This window comes from Ranitomeya imitator, chromosome 7, assembly GCF_032444005.1.
Source record: "Ranitomeya imitator isolate aRanImi1 chromosome 7, aRanImi1.pri, whole genome shotgun sequence".
In the NCBI taxonomy this organism is placed as follows: Eukaryota; Metazoa; Chordata; class Amphibia; order Anura; family Dendrobatidae; genus Ranitomeya; species Ranitomeya imitator.
In genome coordinates this window covers 140,974,923-140,995,106 of record NC_091288.1, presented here as the reverse complement: position 1 = coordinate 140,995,106, position 20,184 = coordinate 140,974,923, and the positions used below count along the sequence as shown (strand labels likewise).

General features: G+C 37.9%; 16 non-coding genes across 16 annotated transcripts; 11 read left to right on the top strand and 5 right to left on the bottom strand.

The window, feature by feature from the left end:
• Positions 1-256: 256 nt before the first annotated feature.
• On the bottom strand, positions 257-338 carry TRNAS-GCU (transfer RNA serine (anticodon GCU)). Its single transcript has one exon. It is a non-coding gene; the product is annotated as a tRNA-Ser (tRNA).
• Positions 339-1,679: 1,341 nt separating this feature from the next.
• On the bottom strand, positions 1,680-1,761 carry TRNAS-GCU (transfer RNA serine (anticodon GCU)). The gene has a single exon. It is a non-coding gene; the product is annotated as a tRNA-Ser (tRNA).
• A 283-nt stretch (positions 1,762-2,044) lies between these two features.
• On the top strand, positions 2,045-2,118 carry TRNAT-AGU (transfer RNA threonine (anticodon AGU)). Its single transcript has one exon. It is a non-coding gene; the product is annotated as a tRNA-Thr (tRNA).
• A 975-nt stretch (positions 2,119-3,093) lies between these two features.
• TRNAS-GCU (transfer RNA serine (anticodon GCU)) lies at positions 3,094-3,175 on the bottom strand. Its single transcript has one exon. It is a non-coding gene; the product is annotated as a tRNA-Ser (tRNA).
• A 292-nt stretch (positions 3,176-3,467) lies between these two features.
• On the top strand, positions 3,468-3,541 carry TRNAT-AGU (transfer RNA threonine (anticodon AGU)). The gene has a single exon. It is a non-coding gene; the product is annotated as a tRNA-Thr (tRNA).
• A 2,545-nt stretch (positions 3,542-6,086) lies between these two features.
• Positions 6,087-6,160, top strand: TRNAT-AGU (transfer RNA threonine (anticodon AGU)). Its single transcript has one exon. It is a non-coding gene; the product is annotated as a tRNA-Thr (tRNA).
• Positions 6,161-8,107: 1,947 nt separating this feature from the next.
• On the top strand, positions 8,108-8,181 carry TRNAT-AGU (transfer RNA threonine (anticodon AGU)). Its single transcript has one exon. It is a non-coding gene; the product is annotated as a tRNA-Thr (tRNA).
• Positions 8,182-9,231: 1,050 nt separating this feature from the next.
• Positions 9,232-9,305, top strand: TRNAT-AGU (transfer RNA threonine (anticodon AGU)). The gene has a single exon. It is a non-coding gene; the product is annotated as a tRNA-Thr (tRNA).
• A 1,041-nt stretch (positions 9,306-10,346) lies between these two features.
• On the top strand, positions 10,347-10,420 carry TRNAT-AGU (transfer RNA threonine (anticodon AGU)). The gene has a single exon. It is a non-coding gene; the product is annotated as a tRNA-Thr (tRNA).
• Positions 10,421-11,395: 975 nt separating this feature from the next.
• TRNAS-GCU (transfer RNA serine (anticodon GCU)) lies at positions 11,396-11,477 on the bottom strand. The gene has a single exon. It is a non-coding gene; the product is annotated as a tRNA-Ser (tRNA).
• Positions 11,478-13,790: 2,313 nt separating this feature from the next.
• Positions 13,791-13,864, top strand: TRNAT-AGU (transfer RNA threonine (anticodon AGU)). Its single transcript has one exon. It is a non-coding gene; the product is annotated as a tRNA-Thr (tRNA).
• Positions 13,865-14,905: 1,041 nt separating this feature from the next.
• On the top strand, positions 14,906-14,979 carry TRNAT-AGU (transfer RNA threonine (anticodon AGU)). The gene has a single exon. It is a non-coding gene; the product is annotated as a tRNA-Thr (tRNA).
• A 1,648-nt stretch (positions 14,980-16,627) lies between these two features.
• TRNAT-AGU (transfer RNA threonine (anticodon AGU)) lies at positions 16,628-16,701 on the top strand. The gene has a single exon. It is a non-coding gene; the product is annotated as a tRNA-Thr (tRNA).
• Positions 16,702-18,349: 1,648 nt separating this feature from the next.
• On the top strand, positions 18,350-18,423 carry TRNAT-AGU (transfer RNA threonine (anticodon AGU)). Its single transcript has one exon. It is a non-coding gene; the product is annotated as a tRNA-Thr (tRNA).
• A 975-nt stretch (positions 18,424-19,398) lies between these two features.
• On the bottom strand, positions 19,399-19,480 carry TRNAS-GCU (transfer RNA serine (anticodon GCU)). The gene has a single exon. It is a non-coding gene; the product is annotated as a tRNA-Ser (tRNA).
• Positions 19,481-19,772: 292 nt separating this feature from the next.
• Positions 19,773-19,846, top strand: TRNAT-AGU (transfer RNA threonine (anticodon AGU)). Its single transcript has one exon. It is a non-coding gene; the product is annotated as a tRNA-Thr (tRNA).
• The last annotated feature ends 338 nt before the right edge of the window (positions 19,847-20,184 follow it).

The window sequence follows — 20,184 nt, the reverse complement described above, 5'->3', positions numbered from 1 at the left end:
AACATAGTGCAGTTGAGAGAAAAAAAATCTCTGCTGTCGAAACGCTTAAAAAGGAATTAGACGATATAACTTTCTTTAGAGAATAAAGGATGGCATCAAGCATTTCAAAATAAAACCAGTGGAATTACACTTCTAACTCTGCAAAGTTTGATAGCAGCTTTCTTAAAAAGGAAGATAAACTTTCAAGCTTGACGTATCTACCGCTTTGGCTAGAAATGAAAACAAAACAATACAACATGAAACAAGCAGAATAGACCGACGAGGATGGGATTCGAACCCATGCATGCAGAGCACAATGGATTAGCAGTCCATCGCCTTAACCACTCGGCCACCTCGCCTACATGGCGCACATGCGCTAAGGAGAAAAGATGTAATGATTATTTTTACGGGTCAGTGTGTTTTCATTGAAGATATTACAGTGTCTATTCTTTACAGTTAGATTGGGGCAAACTCTTTTGGCCCTGCTGTGGCATTCCTTCAATCTGCCTATTCTGTGTCATAACTTGGAAGAAAAACAAGTACCAAGTTGAAGCTGTGCTAGAAGATGGATCATTCAATTATGGAACTTCAAAACCCAAGGCCTTGTCATCGATCCAGATTCTATTGCATTTCATAGGCTTTCCAGCTTGTGGTGCTGTGCCTTAGTTGGTTAAAGCGCTTGTCTAGTAAACAGGAGATCCTGAGTTCGAATCTTAGCAGTGCCTTGTTTTCATCATCTCAAAAAGAAACTTCCTATCTTAAAAATGGGATTTTAACTTGCATGAAACCTCAAATTTACATTGGCTACGTCTTTACTGATAGTGCAATTGTGAGATGAAGAATGTCTTCTGTATAAGGGCCAAAAAGGAAGAAAGATGGCATCAATCATGACAACTTAAAACCAGTGGATTTTATTTTGAAATTCCTCCTCTTTATGCATCTGACTCGCTAAGCAGGCTTTCTAAAGTATCACACCTTTTTGTCCTTTGGCTTAGTTGGTCTAAGTGCCTGTTTAGTAAACAGAAAATCTTGATTTTCTGATAGGAAACTTCCTATCTTAAAAATTGGATTTTCACTTGCATGAAACCTCAAATTTACCTTGGCTACGTCTTTACTGATAGTGCAATTGTGAGATGAAGAATGTCTTCTGTATAAGGGCCAAAAAGGAAGAAAGATGGCATCAATCATGACAACTTAAAACCAGTGGATTTTATTTTGAAATTCCTCCTCTTTATGCATCTGACTCGCTAAGCAGGCTTTCTAAAGTATCACACCTTTTTGTCCTTTGGCTTAGTTGGTCTAAGTGCCTGTTTAGTAAACAGAAAATCTTGATTTCGAACGTCAGCAGTGGTTTTCTTTCTTCATCTCAGTTTGGGTCATTTTAGCCAAAAAAAGGTGGACTTTTGTTCTTGTATGACATTAAACAAGTCTTTACCACAGTCAAAACATAGTGCAGTTGAGAGAAAAAAAATCTCTGCTGTCGAAACGCTTAAAAAGGAATTAGACGATATAACTTTCTTTAGAGAATAAAGGATGGCATCAAGCATTTCAAAATAAAACCAGTGGAATTACACTTCTAACTCTGCAAAGTTTGATAGCAGCTTTCTTAAAAAGGAAGATAAACTTTCAAGCTTGACGTATCTACCGCTTTGGCTAGAAATGAAAACAAGACAATACAACATGAAACAAGCAGAATAAACCGACGAGGATGGGATTCGAACCCATGCATGCAGAGCACAATGGATTAGCAGTCCATCGCCTTAACCACTCGGCCACCTCGTCTACATGGTGCGCATGCGCTAAGGAGAAAAGATGTAATGATTATTTTTACGGGTCAGTGTGTTTTCGTTGAAGATATTACAGTGTCTATTCTTTACAGTTAGATTGGGGCAAACTCTTTTGGCCCTGCTGTGGCATTCCTTCAATCTGTGTCATAACTTGGAAGAAAAACAAGTACCAAGTTGAAGCTGTGCTAGAAGATGGATCATTCAATTATGGAACTTCAAAACCCAAGGCCTTGTCATCGATCCAGATTCTATTGCATTTCATAGGCTTTCCAGCTTGTGGTGCTGTGGCTTAGTTGGTTAAAGCGCCTGTCTAGTAAACAGGAGATCCTGAGTTCGAATCTCAGCAGTGCCTTGTTTTCATCATCTCAAAAAGAAACTTCCTATCTTAAAAATGGGATTTTCACTTGCATGAAACCTCAAATTTACCTTGGCTACGTCTTTACTGATAGTGCAATTGTGAGATGAAGAATGTCTTCTGTATAAGGGCCAAAAAGGAAGAAAGATGGCATCAATCATGACAACTTAAAACCAGTGGATTTTATTTTGAAATTCCTCCTCTTTATGCATCTGACTCGCTAAGCAGGCTTTCTAAAGTATCACACCTTTTTGTCCTTTGGCTTAGTTGGTCTAAGTGCCTGTTTAGTAAACAGAAAATCTTGATTTTCTGATAGGAAACTTCCTATCTTAAAAATGGGATTTTCACTTGCATGAAACCTCAAATTTACCTTGGCTACGTCTTTACTGATAGTGCAATTGTGAGATGAAGAATGTCTTCTGTATAAGGGCCAAAAAGGAAGAAAGATGGCATCAATCATGACAACTTAAAACCAGTGGATTTTATTTTGAAATTCCTCCTCTTTATGCATCTGACTCGCTAAGCAGGCTTTCTAAAGTATCACACCTTTTTGTCCTTTGGCTTAGTTGGTCTAAGTGCCTGTTTAGTAAACAGAAAATCTTGATTTCGAACGTCAGCAGTGGTTTTCTTTCTTCATCTCAGTTTGGGTCATTTTAGCCAAAAAAAGGTGGACTTTTGTTCTTGTATGACATTAAACAAGTCTTTACCACAGTCAAAACATAGTGCAGTTGAGAGAAAAAAAATCTCTGCTGTCGAAACGCTTAAAAAGGAATTAGACGATATAACTTTCTTTAGAGAATAAAGGATGGCATCAAGCATTTCAAAATAAAACCAGTGGAATTACACTTCTAACTCTGCAAAGTTTGATAGCAGCTTTCTTAAAAAGGAAGATAAACTTTCAAGCTTGACGTATCTACCGCTTTGGCTAGAAATGAAAACAAAACAATACAACATGAAACAAGCAGAATAAACCGACGAGGATGGGATTCGAACCCATGCATGCAGAGCACAATGGATTAGCAGTCCATCGCCTTAACCACTCGGCCACCTCGTCTACATGGTGCGCATGCGCTAAGGAGAAAAGATGTAATGATTATTTTTACGGGTCAGTGTGTTTTCATTGAAGATATTACAGTGTCTATTCTTTACAGTTAGATTGGGGCAAACTCTTTTGGCCCTGCTGTGGCATTCCTTCAATCTGCCTATTCTGTGTCATAACTTGGAAGAAAAACAAGTACCAAGTTGAAGCTGTGCTAGAAGATGGATCATTCAATTATGGAACTTCAAAACCCAAGGCCTTGTCATCGATCCAGATTCTATTGCATTTCATAGGCTTTCCAGCTTGTGGTGCTGTGGCTTAGTTGGTTAAAGCGCCTGTCTAGTAAACAGGAGATCCTGAGTTCGAATCTCAGCAGTGCCTTGTTTTCATCATCTCAAAAAGAAACTTCCTATCTTAAAAATGGGATTTTCACTTGCATGAAACCTCAAATTTACCTTGGCTACGTCTTTACTGATAGTGCAATTGTGAGATGAAGAATGTCTTCTGTATAAGGGCCAAAAAGGAAAAAAGATGGCATCAATCATGACAACTTAAAACCAGTGGATTTTATTTTGAAATTCCTCCTCTTTATGCATCTGACTCGCTAAGCAGGCTTTCTAAAGTATCACACCTTTTTGTCCTTTGGCTTAGTTGGTCTAAGTGCCTGTTTAGTAAACAGAAAATCTTGATTTTCTGATAGGAAACTTCCTATCTTAAAAATGGGATTTTCACTTGCATGAAACCTCAAATTTACCTTGGCTACGTCTTTACTGATAGTGCAATTGTGAGATGAAGAATGTCTTCTGTATAAGGGCCAAAAAGGAAGAAAGATGGCATCAATCATGACAACTTAAAACCAGTGGATTTTATTTTGAAATTCCTCCTCTTTATGCATCTGACTCGCTAAGCAGGCTTTCTAAAGTATCACACCTTTTTGTCCTTTGGCTTAGTTGGTCTAAGTGCCTGTTTAGTAAACAGAAAATCTTGATTTTCTGATAGGAAACTTCCTATCTTAAAAATGGGATTTTCACTTGCATGAAACCTCAAATTTACCTTGGCTACGTCTTTACTGATAGTGCAATTGTGAGATGAAGAATGTCTTCTGTATAAGGGCCAAAAAGGAAGAAAGATGGCATCAATCATGACAACTTAAAACCAGTGGATTTTATTTTGAAATTCCTCCTCTTTATGCATCTGACTCGCTAAGCAGGCTTTCTAAAGTATCACACCTTTTTGTCCTTTGGCTTAGTTGGTCTAAGTGCCTGTTTAGTAAACAGAAAATCTTGATTTTCTGATAGGAAACTTCCTATCTTAAAAATGGGATTTTCACTTGCATGAAACCTCAAATTTACCTTGGCTACGTCTTTACTGATAGTGCAATTGTGAGATGAAGAATGTCTTCTGTATAAGGGCCAAAAAGGAAGAAAGATGGCATCAATCATGACAACTTAAAACCAGTGGATTTTATTTTGAAATTCCTCCTCTTTATGCATCTGACTCGCTAAGCAGGCTTTCTAAAGTATCACACCTTTTTGTCCTTTGGCTTAGTTGGTCTAAGTGCCTGTTTAGTAAACAGAAAATCTTGATTTTCTGATAGGAAACTTCCTATCTTAAAAATGGGATTTTCACTTGCATGAAACCTCAAATTTACCTTGGCTACGTCTTTACTGATAGTGCAATTGTGAGATGAAGAATGTCTTCTGTATAAGGGCCAAAAAGGAAGAAAGATGGCATCAATCATGACAACTTAAAACCAGTGGATTTTATTTTGAAATTCCTCCTCTTTATGCATCTGACTCGCTAAGCAGGCTTTCTAAAGTATCACACCTTTTTGTCCTTTGGCTTAGTTGGTCTAAGTGCCTGTTTAGTAAACAGAAAATCTTGATTTTCTGATAGGAAACTTCCTATCTTAAAAATGGGATTTTCACTTGCATGAAACCTCAAATTTACCTTGGCTACGTCTTTACTGATAGTGCAATTGTGAGATGAAGAATGTCTTCTGTATAAGGGCCAAAAAGGAAGAAAGATGGCATCAATCATGACAACTTAAAACCAGTGGATTTTATTTTGAAATTCCTCCTCTTTATGCATCTGACTCGCTAAGCAGGCTTTCTAAAGTATCACACCTTTTTGTCCTTTGGCTTAGTTGGTCTAAGTGCCTGTTTAGTAAACAGAAAATCTTGATTTCGAACGTCAGCAGTGGTTTTCTTTCTTCATCTCAGTTTGGGTCATTTTAGCCAAAAAAAGGTGGACTTTTGTTCTTGTATGACATTAAACAAGTCTTTACCACAGTCAAAACATAGTGCAGTTGAGAGAAAAAAAATCTCTGCTGTCGAAACGCTTAAAAAGGAATTAGACGATATAACTTTCTTTAGAGAATAAAGGATGGCATCAAGCATTTCAAAATAAAACCAGTGGAATTACACTTCTAACTCTGCAAAGTTTGATAGCAGCTTTCTTAAAAAGGAAGATAAACTTTCAAGCTTGACGTATCTACCGCTTTGGCTAGAAATGAAAACAAAACAATACAACATGAAACAAGCAGAATAAACCGACGAGGATGGGATTCGAACCCATGCATGCAGAGCACAATAGATTAGCAGTCCATCGCCTTAACCACTCGGCCACCTCGTCTACATGGTGCGCATGCGCTAAGGAGAAAAGATGTAATGATTATTTTTACGGGTCAGTGTGTTTTCGTTGAAGATATTACAGTGTCTATTCTTTACAGTTAGATTGGGGCAAACTCTTTTGGCCCTGCTGTGGCATTCCTTCAATCTGCCTATTCTGTGTCATAACTTGGAAGAAAAACAAGTACCAAGTTGAAGCTGTGCTAGAAGATGGATCATTCAATTATGGAACTTCAAAACCCAAGGCCTTGTCATCGATCCAGATTCTATTGCATTTCATAGGCTTTCCAGCTTGTGGTGCTGTGGCTTAGTTGGTTAAAGCGCCTGTCTAGTAAACAGGAGATCCTGAGTTCGAATCTCAGCAGTGCCTTGTTTTCATCATCTCAAAAAGAAACTTCCTATCTTAAAAATGGGATTTTCACTTGCATGAAACCTCAAATTTACCTTGGCTACGTCTTTACTGATAGTGCAATTGTGAGATGAAGAATGTCTTCTGTATAAGGGCCAAAAAGGAAGAAAGATGGCATCAATCATGACAACTTAAAACCAGTGGATTTTATTTTGAAATTCCTCCTCTTTATGCATCTGACTCGCTAAGCAGGCTTTCTAAAGTATCACACCTTTTTGTCCTTTGGCTTAGTTGGTCTAAGTGCCTGTTTAGTAAACAGAAAATCTTGATTTTCTGATAGGAAACTTCCTATCTTAAAAATGGGATTTTCACTTGCATGAAACCTCAAATTTACCTTGGCTACGTCTTTACTGATAGTGCAATTGTGAGATGAAGAATGTCTTCTGTATAAGGGCCAAAAAGGAAGAAAGATGGCATCAATCATGACAACTTAAAACCAGTGGATTTTATTTTGAAATTCCTCCTCTTTATGCATCTGACTCGCTAAGCAGGCTTTCTAAAGTATCACACCTTTTTGTCCTTTGGCTTAGTTGGTCTAAGTGCCTGTTTAGTAAACAGAAAATCTTGATTTTCTGATAGGAAACTTCCTATCTTAAAAATGGGATTTTCACTTGCATGAAACCTCAAATTTACCTTGGCTACGTCTTTACTGATAGTGCAATTGTGAGATGAAGAATGTCTTCTGTATAAGGGCCAAAAAGGAAGAAAGATGGCATCAATCATGACAACTTAAAACCAGTGGATTTTATTTTGAAATTCCTCCTCTTTATGCATCTGACTCGCTAAGCAGGCTTTCTAAAGTATCACACCTTTTTGTCCTTTGGCTTAGTTGGTCTAAGTGCCTGTTTAGTAAACAGAAAATCTTGATTTTCTGATAGGAAACTTCCTATCTTAAAAATGGGATTTTCACTTGCATGAAACCTCAAATTTACCTTGGCTACGTCTTTACTGATAGTGCAATTGTGAGATGAAGAATGTCTTCTGTATAAGGGCCAAAAAGCAAGAAAGATGGCATCAATCATGACAACTTAAAACCAGTGGATTTTATTTTGAAATTCCTCCTCTTTATGCATCTGACTCGCTAAGCAGGCTTTCTAAAGTATCACACCTTTTTGTCCTTTGGCTTAGTTGGTCTAAGTGCCTGTTTAGTAAACAGAAAATCTTGATTTCGAACGTCAGCAGTGGTTTTCTTTCTTCATCTCAGTTTGGGTCATTTTAGCCAAAAAAAGGTGGACTTTTGTTCTTGTATGACATTAAACAAGTCTTTACCACAGTCAAAACATAGTGCAGTTGAGAGAAAAAAAATCTCTGCTGTCGAAACGCTTAAAAAGGAATTAGACGATATAACTTTCTTTAGAGAATAAAGGATGGCATCAAGCATTTCAAAATAAAACCAGTGGAATTACACTTCTAACTCTGCAAAGTTTGATAGCAGCTTTCTTAAAAAGGAAGATAAACTTTCAAGCTTGACGTATCTACCGCTTTGGCTAGAAATGAAAACAAAACAATACAACATGAAACAAGCAGAATAAACCGACGAGGATGGGATTCGAACCCATGTATGCAGAGCATAATAAATTAGCAGTCCATCGCCTTAACCACTCGGCCACCTCGTCTACATGGTGCGCATGCGCTAAGGAGAAAAGATGTAATGATTATTTTTACGGGTCAGTGTGTTTTCGTTGAAGATATTACAGTGTCTATTCTTTACAGTTAGATTGGGGCAAACTCTTTTGGCCCTGCTGTGGCATTCCTTCAATCTGCCTATTCTGTGTCATAACTTGGAAGAAAAACAAGTACCAAGTTGAAGCTGTGCTAGAAGATGGATCATTCAATTATGGAACTTCAAAACCCAAGGCCTTGTCATCGATCCAGATTCTATTGCATTTCATAGGCTTTCCAGCTTGTGGTGCTGTGGCTTAGTTGGTTAAAGCGCCTGTCTAGTAAACAGGAGATCCTGAGTTCGAATCTCAGCAGTGCCTTGTTTTCATCATCTCAAAAAGAAACTTCCTATCTTAAAAATGGGATTTTCACTTGCATGAAACCTCAAATTTACCTTGGCTACGTCTTTACTGATAGTGCAATTGTGAGATGAAGAATGTCTTCTGTATAAGGGCCAAAAAGGAAGAAAGATGGCATCAATCATGACAACTTAAAACCAGTGGATTTTATTTTGAAATTCCTCCTCTTTATGCATCTGACTCGCTAAGCAGGCTTTCTAAAGTATCACACCTTTTTGTCCTTTGGCTTAGTTGGTCTAAGTGCCTGTTTAGTAAACAGAAAATCTTGATTTCGAACGTCAGCAGTGGTTTTCTTTCTTCATCTCAGTTTGGGTCATTTTAGCCAAAAAAAGGTGGACTTTTGTTCTTGTATGACATTAAACAAGTCTTTACCACAGTCAAAACATAGTGCAGTTGAGAGAAAAAAAATCTCTGCTGTCGAAACGCTTAAAAAGGAATTAGACGATATAACTTTCTTTAGAGAATAAAGGATGGCATCAAGCATTTCAAAATAAAACCAGTGGAATTACACTTCTAACTCTGCAAAGTTTGATAGCAGCTTTCTTAAAAAGGAAGATAAACTTTCAAGCTTGACGTATCTACCGCTTTGGCTAGAAATGAAAACAAAACAATACAACATGAAACAAGCAGAATAAACCGACGAGGATGGGATTCGAACCCATGCATGCAGAGCACAATAGATTAGCAGTCCATCGCCTTAACCACTCGGCCACCTCGTCTACATGGTGCGCATGCGCTAAGGAGAAAAGATGTAATGATTATTTTTACGGGTCAGTGTGTTTTCGTTGAAGATATTACAGTGTCTATTCTTTACAGTTAGATTGGGGCAAACTCTTTTGGCCCTGCTGTGGCATTCCTTCAATCTGCCTATTCTGTGTCATAACTTGGAAGAAAAACAAGTACCAAGTTGAAGCTGTGCTAGAAGATGGATCATTCAATTATGGAACTTCAAAACCCAAGGCCTTGTCATCGATCCAGATTCTATTGCATTTCATAGGCTTTCCAGCTTGTGGTGCTGTGGCTTAGTTGGTTAAAGCGCCTGTCTAGTAAACAGGAGATCCTGAGTTCGAATCTCAGCAGTGCCTTGTTTTCATCATCTCAAAAAGAAACTTCCTATCTTAAAAATGGGATTTTCACTTGCATGAAACCTCAAATTTACCTTGGCTACGTCTTTACTGATAGTGCAATTGTGAGATGAAGAATGTCTTCTGTATAAGGGCCAAAAAGGAAGAAAGATGGCATCAATCATGACAACTTAAAACCAGTGGATTTTATTTTGAAATTCCTCCTCTTTATGCATCTGACTCGCTAAGCAGGCTTTCTAAAGTATCACACCTTTTTGTCCTTTGGCTTAGTTGGTCTAAGTGCCTGTTTAGTAAACAGAAAATCTTGATTTCGAACGTCAGCAGTGGTTTTCTTTCTTCATCTCAGTTTGGGTCATTTTAGCCAAAAAAAGGTGGACTTTTGTTCTTGTATGACATTAAACAAGTCTTTACCACAGTCAAAACATAGTGCAGTTGAGAGAAAAAAAATCTCTGCTGTCGAAACGCTTAAAAAGGAATTAGACGATATAACTTTCTTTAGAGAATAAAGGATGGCATCAAGCATTTCAAAATAAAACCAGTGGAATTACACTTCTAACTCTGCAAAGTTTGATAGCAGCTTTCTTAAAAAGGAAGATAAACTTTCAAGCTTGACGTATCTACCGCTTTGGCTAGAAATGAAAACAAAACAATACAACATGAAACAAGCAGAATAAACCGACGAGGATGGGATTCGAACCCATGCATGCAGAGCACAATAGATTAGCAGTCCATCGCCTTAACCACTCGGCCACCTCGTCTACATGGTGCGCATGCGCTAAGGAGAAAAGATGTAATGATTATTTTTACGGGTCAGTGTGTTTTCGTTGAAGATATTACAGTGTCTATTCTTTACAGTTAGATTGGGGCAAACTCTTTTGGCCCTGCTGTGGCATTCCTTCAATCTGTGTCATAACTTGGAAGAAAAACAAGTACCAAGTTGAAGCTGTGCTAGAAGATGGATCATTCAATTATGGAACTTCAAAACCCAAGGCCTTGTCATCGATCCAGATTCTATTGCATTTCATAGGCTTTCCAGCTTGTGGTGCTGTGGCTTAGTTGGTTAAAGCGCCTGTCTAGTAAACAGGAGATCCTGAGTTCGAATCTCAGCAGTGCCTTGTTTTCATCATCTCAAAAAGAAACTTCCTATCTTAAAAATGGGATTTTCACTTGCATGAAACCTCAAATTTACCTTGGCTACGTCTTTACTGATAGTGCAATTGTGAGATGATGAATGTCTTCTGTATAAGGGCCAAAAAGGAAGAAAGATGGCATCAATCATGACAACTTAAAACCAGTGGATTTTATTTTGAAATTCCTCCTCTTTATGCATCTGACTCGCTAAGCAGGCTTTCTAAAGTATCACACCTTTTTGTCCTTTGGCTTAGTTGGTCTAAGTGCCTGTTTAGTAAACAGAAAATCTTGATTTTCTGATAGGAAACTTCCTATCTTAAAAATGGGATTTTCACTTGCATGAAACCTCAAATTTACCTTGGCTACGTCTTTACTGATAGTGCAATTGTGAGATGAAGAATGTCTTCTGTATAAGGGCCAAAAAGGAAGAAAGATGGCATCAATCATGACAACTTAAAACCAGTGGATTTTATTTTGAAATTCCTCCTCTTTATGCATCTGACTCGCTAAGCAGGCTTTCTAAAGTATCACACCTTTTTGTCCTTTGGCTTAGTTGGTCTAAGTGCCTGTTTAGTAAACAGAAAATCTTGATTTCGAACGTCAGCAGTGGTTTTCTTTCTTCATCTCAGTTTGGGTCATTTTAGCCAAAAAAAGGTGGACTTTTGTTCTTGTATGACATTAAACAAGTCTTTACCACAGTCAAAACATAGTGCAGTTGAGAGAAAAAAAATCTCTGCTGTCGAAACGCTTAAAAAGGAATTAGACGATATAACTTTCTTTAGAGAATAAAGGATGGCATCAAGCATTTCAAAATAAAACCAGTGGAATTACACTTCTAACTCTGCAAAGTTTGATAGCAGCTTTCTTAAAAAGGAAGATAAACTTTCAAGCTTGACGTATCTACCGCTTTGGCTAGAAATGAAAACAAAACAATACAACATGAAACAAGCAGAATAAACCGACGAGGATGGGATTCGAACCCATGCATGCAGAGCACAATGGATTAGCAGTCCATCGCCTTAACCACTCGGCCACCTCGTCTACATGGTGCGCATGCGCTAAGGAGAAAAGATGTAATGATTATTTTTACGGGTCAGTGTGTTTTCGTTGAAGATATTACAGTGTCTATTCTTTACAGTTAGATTGGGGCAAACTCTTTTGGCCCTGCTGTGGCATTCCTTCAATCTGCCTATTCTGTGTCATAACTTGGAAGAAAAACAAGTACCAAGTTGAAGCTGTGCTAGAAGATGGATCATTCAATTATGGAACTTCAAAACCCAAGGCCTTGTCATCGATCCAGATTCTATTGCATTTCATAGGCTTTCCAGCTTGTGGTGCTGTGGCTTAGTTGGTTAAAGCGATTGTCTAGTAAACAGGAGATCCTGAGTTCGAATCTCAGCAGTGCCTTGTTTTCATCATCTCAAAAAGAAACTTCCTATCTTAAAAATGGGATTTTCACTTGCATGAAACCTCAAATTTACCTTGGCTACGTCTTTACTGATAGTGCAATTGTGAGATGAAGAATGTCTTCTGTATAAGGGCCAAAAAGGAAGAAAGATGGCATCAATCATGACAACTTAAAACCAGTGGATTTTATTTTGAAATTCCTCCTCTTTATGCATCTGACTCGCTAAGCAGGCTTTCTAAAGTATCACACCTTTTTGTCCTTTGGCTTAGTTGGTCTAAGTGCCTGTTTAGTAAACAGAAAATCTTGATTTTCTGATAGGAAACTTCCTATCTTAAAAATGGGATTTTCACTTGCATGAAACCTCAAATTTACCTTGGCTACGTCTTTACTGATAGTGCAATTGTGAGATGAAGAATGTCTTCTGTATAAGGGCCAAAAAGGAAGAAAGATGGCATCAATCATGACAACTTAAAACCAGTGGATTTTATTTTGAAATTCCTCCTCTTTATGCATCTGACTCGCTAAGCAGGCTTTCTAAAGTATCACACCTTTTTGTCCTTTGGCTTAGTTGGTCTAAGTGCCTGTTTAGTAAACAGAAAATCTTGATTTTCTGATAGGAAACTTCCTATCTTAAAAATGGGATTTTCACTTGCATGAAACCTCAAATTTACCTTGGCTACGTCTTTACTGATAGTGCAATTGTGAGATGAAGAATGTCTTCTGTATAAGGGCCAAAAAGGAAGAAAGATGGCATCAATCATGACAACTTAAAACCAGTGGATTTTATTTTGAAATTCCTCCTCTTTATGCATCTGACTCGCTAAGCAGGCTTTCTAAAGTATCACACCTTTTTGTCCTTTGGCTTAGTTGGTCTAAGTGCCTGTTTAGTAAACAGAAAATCTTGATTTTCTGATAGGAAACTTCCTATCTTAAAAATGGGATTTTCACTTGCATGAAACCTCAAATTTACCTTGGCTACGTCTTTACTGATAGTGCAATTGTGAGATGAAGAATGTCTTCTGTATAAGGGCCAAAAAGGAAGAAAGATGGCATCAATCATGACAACTTAAAACCAGTGGATTTTATTTTGAAATTCCTCCTCTTTATGCATCTGACTCGCTAAGCAGGCTTTCTAAAGTATCACACCTTTTTGTCCTTTGGCTTAGTTGGTCTAAGTGCCTGTTTAGTAAACAGAAAATCTTGATTTCGAACGTCAGCAGTGGTTTTCTTTCTTCATCTCAGTTTGGGTCATTTTAGCCAAAAAAAGGTGGACTTTTGTTCTTGTATGACATTAAACAAGTCTTTACCACAGTCAAAACATAGTGCAGTTGAGAGAAAAAAAATCTCTGCTGTCGAAACGCTTAAAAAGGAATTAGACGATATAACTTTCTTTAGAGAATAAAGGATGGCATCAAGCATTTCAAAATAAAACCAGTGGAATTACACTTCTAACTCTGCAAAGTTTGATAGCAGCTTTCTTAAAAAGGAAGATAAACTTTCAAGCTTGACGTATCTACCGCTTTGGCTAGAAATGAAAACAAAACAATACAACATGAAACAAGCAGAATAAACCGACGAGGATGGGATTCGAACCCATGCATGCAGAGCACAATAGATTAGCAGTCCATCGCCTTAACCACTCGGCCACCTCGTCTACATGGTGCGCATGCGCTAAGGAGAAAAGATGTAATGATTATTTTTACGGGTCAGTGTGTTTTCGTTGAAGATATTACAGTGTCTATTCTTTACAGTTAGATTGGGGCAAACTCTTTTGGCCCTGCTGTGGCATTCCTTCAATCTGCCTATTCTGTGTCATAACTTGGAAGAAAAACAAGTACCAAGTTGAAGCTGTGCTAGAAGATGGATCATTCAATTATGGAACTTCAAAACCCAAGGCCTTGTCATCGATCCAGATTCTATTGCATTTCATAGGCTTTCCAGCTTGTGGTGCTGTGGCTTAGTTGGTTAAAGCGCCTGTCTAGTAAACAGGAGATCCTGAGTTCGAATCTCAGCAGTGCCTTGTTTTCATCATCTCAAAAAGAAACTTCCTATCTTAAAAATGGGATTTTCACTTGCATGAAACCTCAAATTTACCTTGGCTACGTCTTTACTGATAGTGCAATTGTGAGATGAAGAATGTCTTCTGTATAAGGGCCAAAAAGGAAGAAAGATGGCATCAATCATGACAACTTAAAACCAGTGGATTTTATTTTGAAATTCCTCCTCTTTATGCATCAGACTCGCTAAGCAGGCTTTCTAAAGTATCACACCTTTTTGTCCTTTGGCTTAGTTGGTCTAAGTGCCTGTTTAGTAAACAGAAAATCTTGATTTCGAACGTCAGCAGTGGTTTTCTTTCTTCATCTCAGTTTGGGTCATTTTAGCCAAAAAAAGGTGGACTTTTGTTCTTGTATGACATTAAACAAGTCTTTACCACAGTCAAAACATAGTGCAGTTGAGAGAAAAAAAATCTCTGCTGTCGAAACGCTTAAAAAGGAATTAGACGATATAACTTTCTTTAGAGAATAAAGGATGGCATCAAGCATTTCAAAATAAAACCAGTGGAATTACACTTCTAACTCTGCAAAGTTTGATAGCAGCTTTCTTAAAAAGGAAGATAAACTTTCAAGCTTGACGTATCTACCGCTTTGGCTAGAAATGAAAACAAAACAATACAACATGAAACAAGCAGAATAAACCGACGAGGATGGGATTCGAACCCATGCATGCAGAGCACAATAGATTAGCAGTCCATCGCCTTAACCACTCGGCCACCTCGTCTACATGGTGCGCATGCGCTAAGGAGAAAAGATGTAATGATTATTTTTACGGGTCAGTGTGTTTTCGTTGAAGATATTACAGTGTCTATTCTTTACAGTTAGATTGGGGCAAACTCTTTTGGCCCTGCTGTGGCATTCCTTCAATCTGTGTCATAACTTGGAAGAAAAACAAGTACCAAGTTGAAGCTGTGCTAGAAGATGGATCATTCAATTATGGAACTTCAAAACCCAAGGCCTTGTCATCGATCCAGATTCTATTGCATTTCATAGGCTTTCCAGCTTGTGGTGCTGTGGCTTAGTTGGTTAAAGCGCCTGTCTAGTAAACAGGAGATCCTGAGTTCGAATCTCAGCAGTGCCTTGTTTTCATCATCTCAAAAAGAAACTTCCTATCTTAAAAATGGGATTTTCACTTGCATGAAACCTCAAATTTACCTTGGCTACGTCTTTACTGATAGTGCAATTGTGAGATGAAGAATGTCTTCTGTATAAGGGCCAAAAAGGAAGAAAGATGGCATCAATCATGACAACTTAAAACCAGTGGATTTTATTTTGAAATTCCTCCTCTTTATGCATCTGACTCGCTAAGCAGGCTTTCTAAAGTATCACACCTTTTTGTCCTTTGGCTTAGTTGGTCTAAGTGCCTGTTTAGTAAACAGAAAATCTTGATTTTCTGATAGGAAACTTCCTATCTTAAAAATGGGATTTTCACTTGCATGAAACCTCAAATTTACCTTGGCTACGTCTTTACTGATAGTGCAATTGTGAGATGAAGAATGTCTTCTGTATAAGGGCCAAAAAGGAAGAAAGATGGCATCAATCATGACAACTTAAAACCAGTGGATTTTATTTTGAAATTCCTCCTCTTTATGCATCTGACTCGCTAAGCAGGCTTTCTAAAGTATCACACCTTTTTGTCCTTTGGCTTAGTTGGTCTAAGTGCCTGTTTAGTAAACAGAAAATCTTGATTTTCTGATAGGAAACTTCCTATCTTAAAAATGGGATTTTCACTTGCATGAAACCTCAAATTTACCTTGGCTACGTCTTTACTGATAGTGCAATTGTGAGATGAAGAATGTCTTCTGTATAAGAGCCAAAAAGGAAGAAAGATGGCATCAATCATGACAACTTAAAACCAGTGGATTTTATTTTGAAATTCCTCCTCTTTATGCATCTGACTCGCTAAGCAGGCTTTCTAAAGTATCACACCTTTTTGTCCTTTGGCTTAGTTGGTCTAAGTGCCTGTTTAGTAAACAGAAAATCTTGATTTCGAACGTCAGCAGTGGTTTTCTTTCTTCATCTCAGTTTGGGTCATTTTAGCCAAAAAAAGGTGGACTTTTGTTCTTGTATGACATTAAACAAGTCTTTACCACAGTCAAAACATAGTGCAGTTGAGAGAAAAAAAATCTCTGCTGTCGAAACGCTTAAAAAGGAATTAGACGATATAACTTTCTTTAGAGAATAAAGGATGGCATCAAGCATTTCAAAATAAAACCAGTGGAATTACACTTCTAACTCTGCAAAGTTTGATAGCAGCTTTCTTAAAAAGGAAGATAAACTTTCAAGCTTGACGTATCTACCGCTTTGGCTAGAAATGAAAACAAAACAATACAACATGAAACAAGCAGAATAAACCGACGAGGATGGGATTCGAACCCATGCATGCAGAGCACAATAGATTAGCAGTCCATCGCCTTAACCACTCGGCCACCTCGTCTACATTGTGCGCATGCGCTAAGGAGAAAAGATGTAATGATTATTTTTACGGGTCAGTGTGTTTTCGTTGAAGATATTACAGTGTCTATTCTTTACAGTTAGATTGGGGCAAACTCTTTTGGCCCTGCTGTGGCATTCCTTCAATCTGCCTATTCTGTGTCATAACTTGGAAGAAAAACAAGTACCAAGTTGAAGCTGTGCTAGAAGATGGATCATTCAATTATGGAACTTCAAAACCCAAGGCCTTGTCATCGATCCAGATTCTATTGCATTTCATAGGCTTTCCAGCTTGTGGTGCTGTGGCTTAGTTGGTTAAAGCGCCTGTCTAGTAAACAGGAGATCCTGAGTTCGAATCTCAGCAGTGCCTTGTTTTCATCATCTCAAAAAGAAACTTCCTATCTTAAAAATGGGATTTTCACTTGCATGAAACCTCAAATTTACCTTGGCTACGTCTTTACTGATAGTGCAATTGTGAGATGATGAATGTCTTCTGTATAAGGGCCAAAAAGGAAGAAAGATGGCATCAATCATGACAACTTAAAACCAGTGGATTTTATTTTGAAATTCCTCCTCTTTATGCATCTGACTCGCTAAGCAGGCTTTCTAAAGTATCACACCTTTTTGTCCTTTGGCTTAGTTGGTCTAAGTGCCTGTTTAGTAAACAGAAAATCTTGATTTTCTGATAGGAAACTTCCTATCTTAAAAATGGGATTTTCACTTGCATGAAACCTCAAATTTACCTTGGCTACGTCTTTACTGATAGTGCAATTGTGAGATGAAGAATGTCTTCTGTATAAGGGCCAAAAAGGAAGAAAGATGGCATCAATCATGACAACTTAAAACCAGTGGATTTTATTTTGAAATTCCTCCTCTTTATGCATCTGACTCGCTAAGCAGGCTTTCTAAAGTATCACACCTTTTTGTCCTTTGGCTTAGTTGGTCTAAGTGCCTGTTTAGTAAACAGAAAATCTTGATTTTCTGATAGGAAACTTCCTATCTTAAAAATGGGATTTTCACTTGCATGAAACCTCAAATTTACCTTGGCTACGTCTTTACTGATAGTGCAATTGTGAGATGAAGAATGTCTTCTGTATAAGGGCCAAAAAGGAAGAAAGATGGCATCAATCATGACAACTTAAAACCAGTGGATTTTATTTTGAAATTCCTCCTCTTTATGCATCTGACTCGCTAAGCAGGCTTTCTAAAGTATCACACCTTTTTGTCCTTTGGCTTAGTTGGTCTAAGTGCCTGTTTAGTAAACAGAAAATCTTGATTTCGAACGTCAGCAGTGGTTTTCTTTCTTCATCTCAGTTTGGGTCATTTTAGCCAAAAAAAGGTGGACTTTTGTTCTTGTATGACATTAAACAAGTCTTTACCACAGTCAAAACATAGTGCAGTTGAGAGAAAAAAAATCTCTGCTGTCGAAACGCTTAAAAAGGAATTAGACGATATAACTTTCTTTAGAGAATAAAGGATGGCATCAAGCATTTCAAAATAAAACCAGTGGAATTACACTTCTAACTCTGCAAAGTTTGATAGCAGCTTTCTTAAAAAGGAAGATAAACTTTCAAGCTTGACGTATCTACCGCTTTGGCTAGAAATGAAAACAAAACAATACAACATGAAACAAGCAGAATAAACCGACGAGGATGGGATTCGAACCCATGCATGCAGAGCACAATAGATTAGCAGTCCATCGCCTTAACCACTCGGCCACCTCGTCTACATGGTGCGCATGCGCTAAGGAGAAAAGATGTAATGATTATTTTTACGGGTCAGTGTGTTTTCGTTGAAGATATTACAGTGTCTATTCTTTACAGTTAGATTGGGGCAAACTCTTTTGGCCCTGCTGTGGCATTCCTTCAATCTGCCTATTCTGTGTCATAACTTGGAAGAAAAACAAGTACCAAGTTGAAGCTGTGCTAGAAGATGGATCATTCAATTATGGAACTTCAAAACCCAAGGCCTTGTCATCGATCCAGATTCTATTGCATTTCATAGGCTTTCCAGCTTGTGGTGCTGTGGCTTAGTTGGTTAAAGCGCCTGTCTAGTAAACAGGAGATCCTGAGTTCGAATCTCAGCAGTGCCTTGTTTTCATCATCTCAAAAAGAAACTTCCTATCTTAAAAATGGGATTTTCACTTGCATGAAACCTCAAATTTACCTTGGCTACGTCTTTACTGATAGTGCAATTGTGAGATGATGAATGTCTTCTGTATAAGGGCCAAAAAGGAAGAAAGATGGCATCAATCATGACAACTTAAAACCAGTGGATTTTATTTTGAAATTCCTCCTCTTTATGCATCTGACTCGCTAAGCAGGCTTTCTAAAGTATCACACCTTTTTGTCCTTTGGCTTAGTTGGTCTAAGTGCCTGTTTAGTAAACAGAAAATCTTGATTTTCTGATAGGAAACTTCCTATCTTAAAAATGGGATTTTCACTTGCATGAAACCTCAAATTTACCTTGGCTACGTCTTTACTGATAGTGCAATTGTGAGATGAAGAATGTCTTCTGTATAAGGGCCAAAAAGGAAGAAAGATGGCATCAATCATGACAACTTAAAACCAGTGGATTTTATTTTGAAATTCCTCCTCTTTATGCATCAGACTCGCTAAGCAGGCTTTCTAAAGTATCACACCTTTTTGTCCTTTGGCTTAGTTGGTCTAAGTGCCTGTTTAGTAAACAGAAAATCTTGATTTCGAACGTCAGCAGTGGTTTTCTTTCTTCATCTCAGTTTGGGTCATTTTAGCCAAAAAAAGGTGGACTTTTGTTCTTGTATGACATTAAACAAGTCTTTACCACAGTCAAAACATAGTGCAGTTGAGAGAAAAAAAATCTCTGCTGTCGAAACGCTTAAAAAGGAATTAGACGATATAACTTTCTTTAGAGAATAAAGGATGGCATCAAGCATTTCAAAATAAAACCAGTGGAATTACACTTCTAACTCTGCAAAGTTTGATAGCAGCTTTCTTAAAAAGGAAGATAAACTTTCAAGCTTGACGTATCTACCGCTTTGGCTAGAAATGAAAACAAAACAATACAACATGAAACAAGCAGAATAAACCGACGAGGATGGGATTCGAACCCATGCATGCAGAGCACAATGGATTAGCAGTCCATCGCCTTAACCACTCGGCCACCTCGTCTACATGGCGCGCATGCGCTAAGGAGAAAAGATGTAATGATTATTTTTACGGGTCAGTGTGTTTTCCTTGAAGATATTACAGTGTCTATCCTTTACAGTTAGATTGGGGCAAACTCTTTTGGCCCTGCTGTGGCATTCCTTCAATCTGCCTATTCTGTGTCATAACTTGGAAGAAAAACAAGTACCAAGTTGAAGCTGTGCTAGAAGATGGATCATTCAATTATGGAACTTCAAAACCCAAGGCCTTGTCATCGATCCAGATTCTATTGCATTTCATAGGCTTTCCAGCTTGTGGTGCTGTGGCTTAGTTGGTTAAAGCGCCTGTCTAGTAAACAGGAGATCCTGAGTTCGAATCTCAGCAGTGCCTTGTTTTCATCATCTCAAAAAGAAACTTCCTATCTTAAAAATGGGATTTTCACTTGCATGAAACCTCAAATTTACCTTGGCTACGTCTTTACTGATAGTGCAATTGTGAGATGAAGAATGTCTTCTGTATAAGGGCCAAAAAGGAAGAAAGATGGCATCAATCATGACAACTTAAAACCAGTGGATTTTATTTTGAAATTCCTCCTCTTTATGCATCTGACTCGCTAAGCAGGCTTTCTAAAGTATCACACCTTTTTGTCCTTTGGCTTAGTTGGTCTAAGTGCCTGTTTAGTAAACAGAAAATCTTGATTTTCTGATAGGAAACTTCCTATCTTAAAA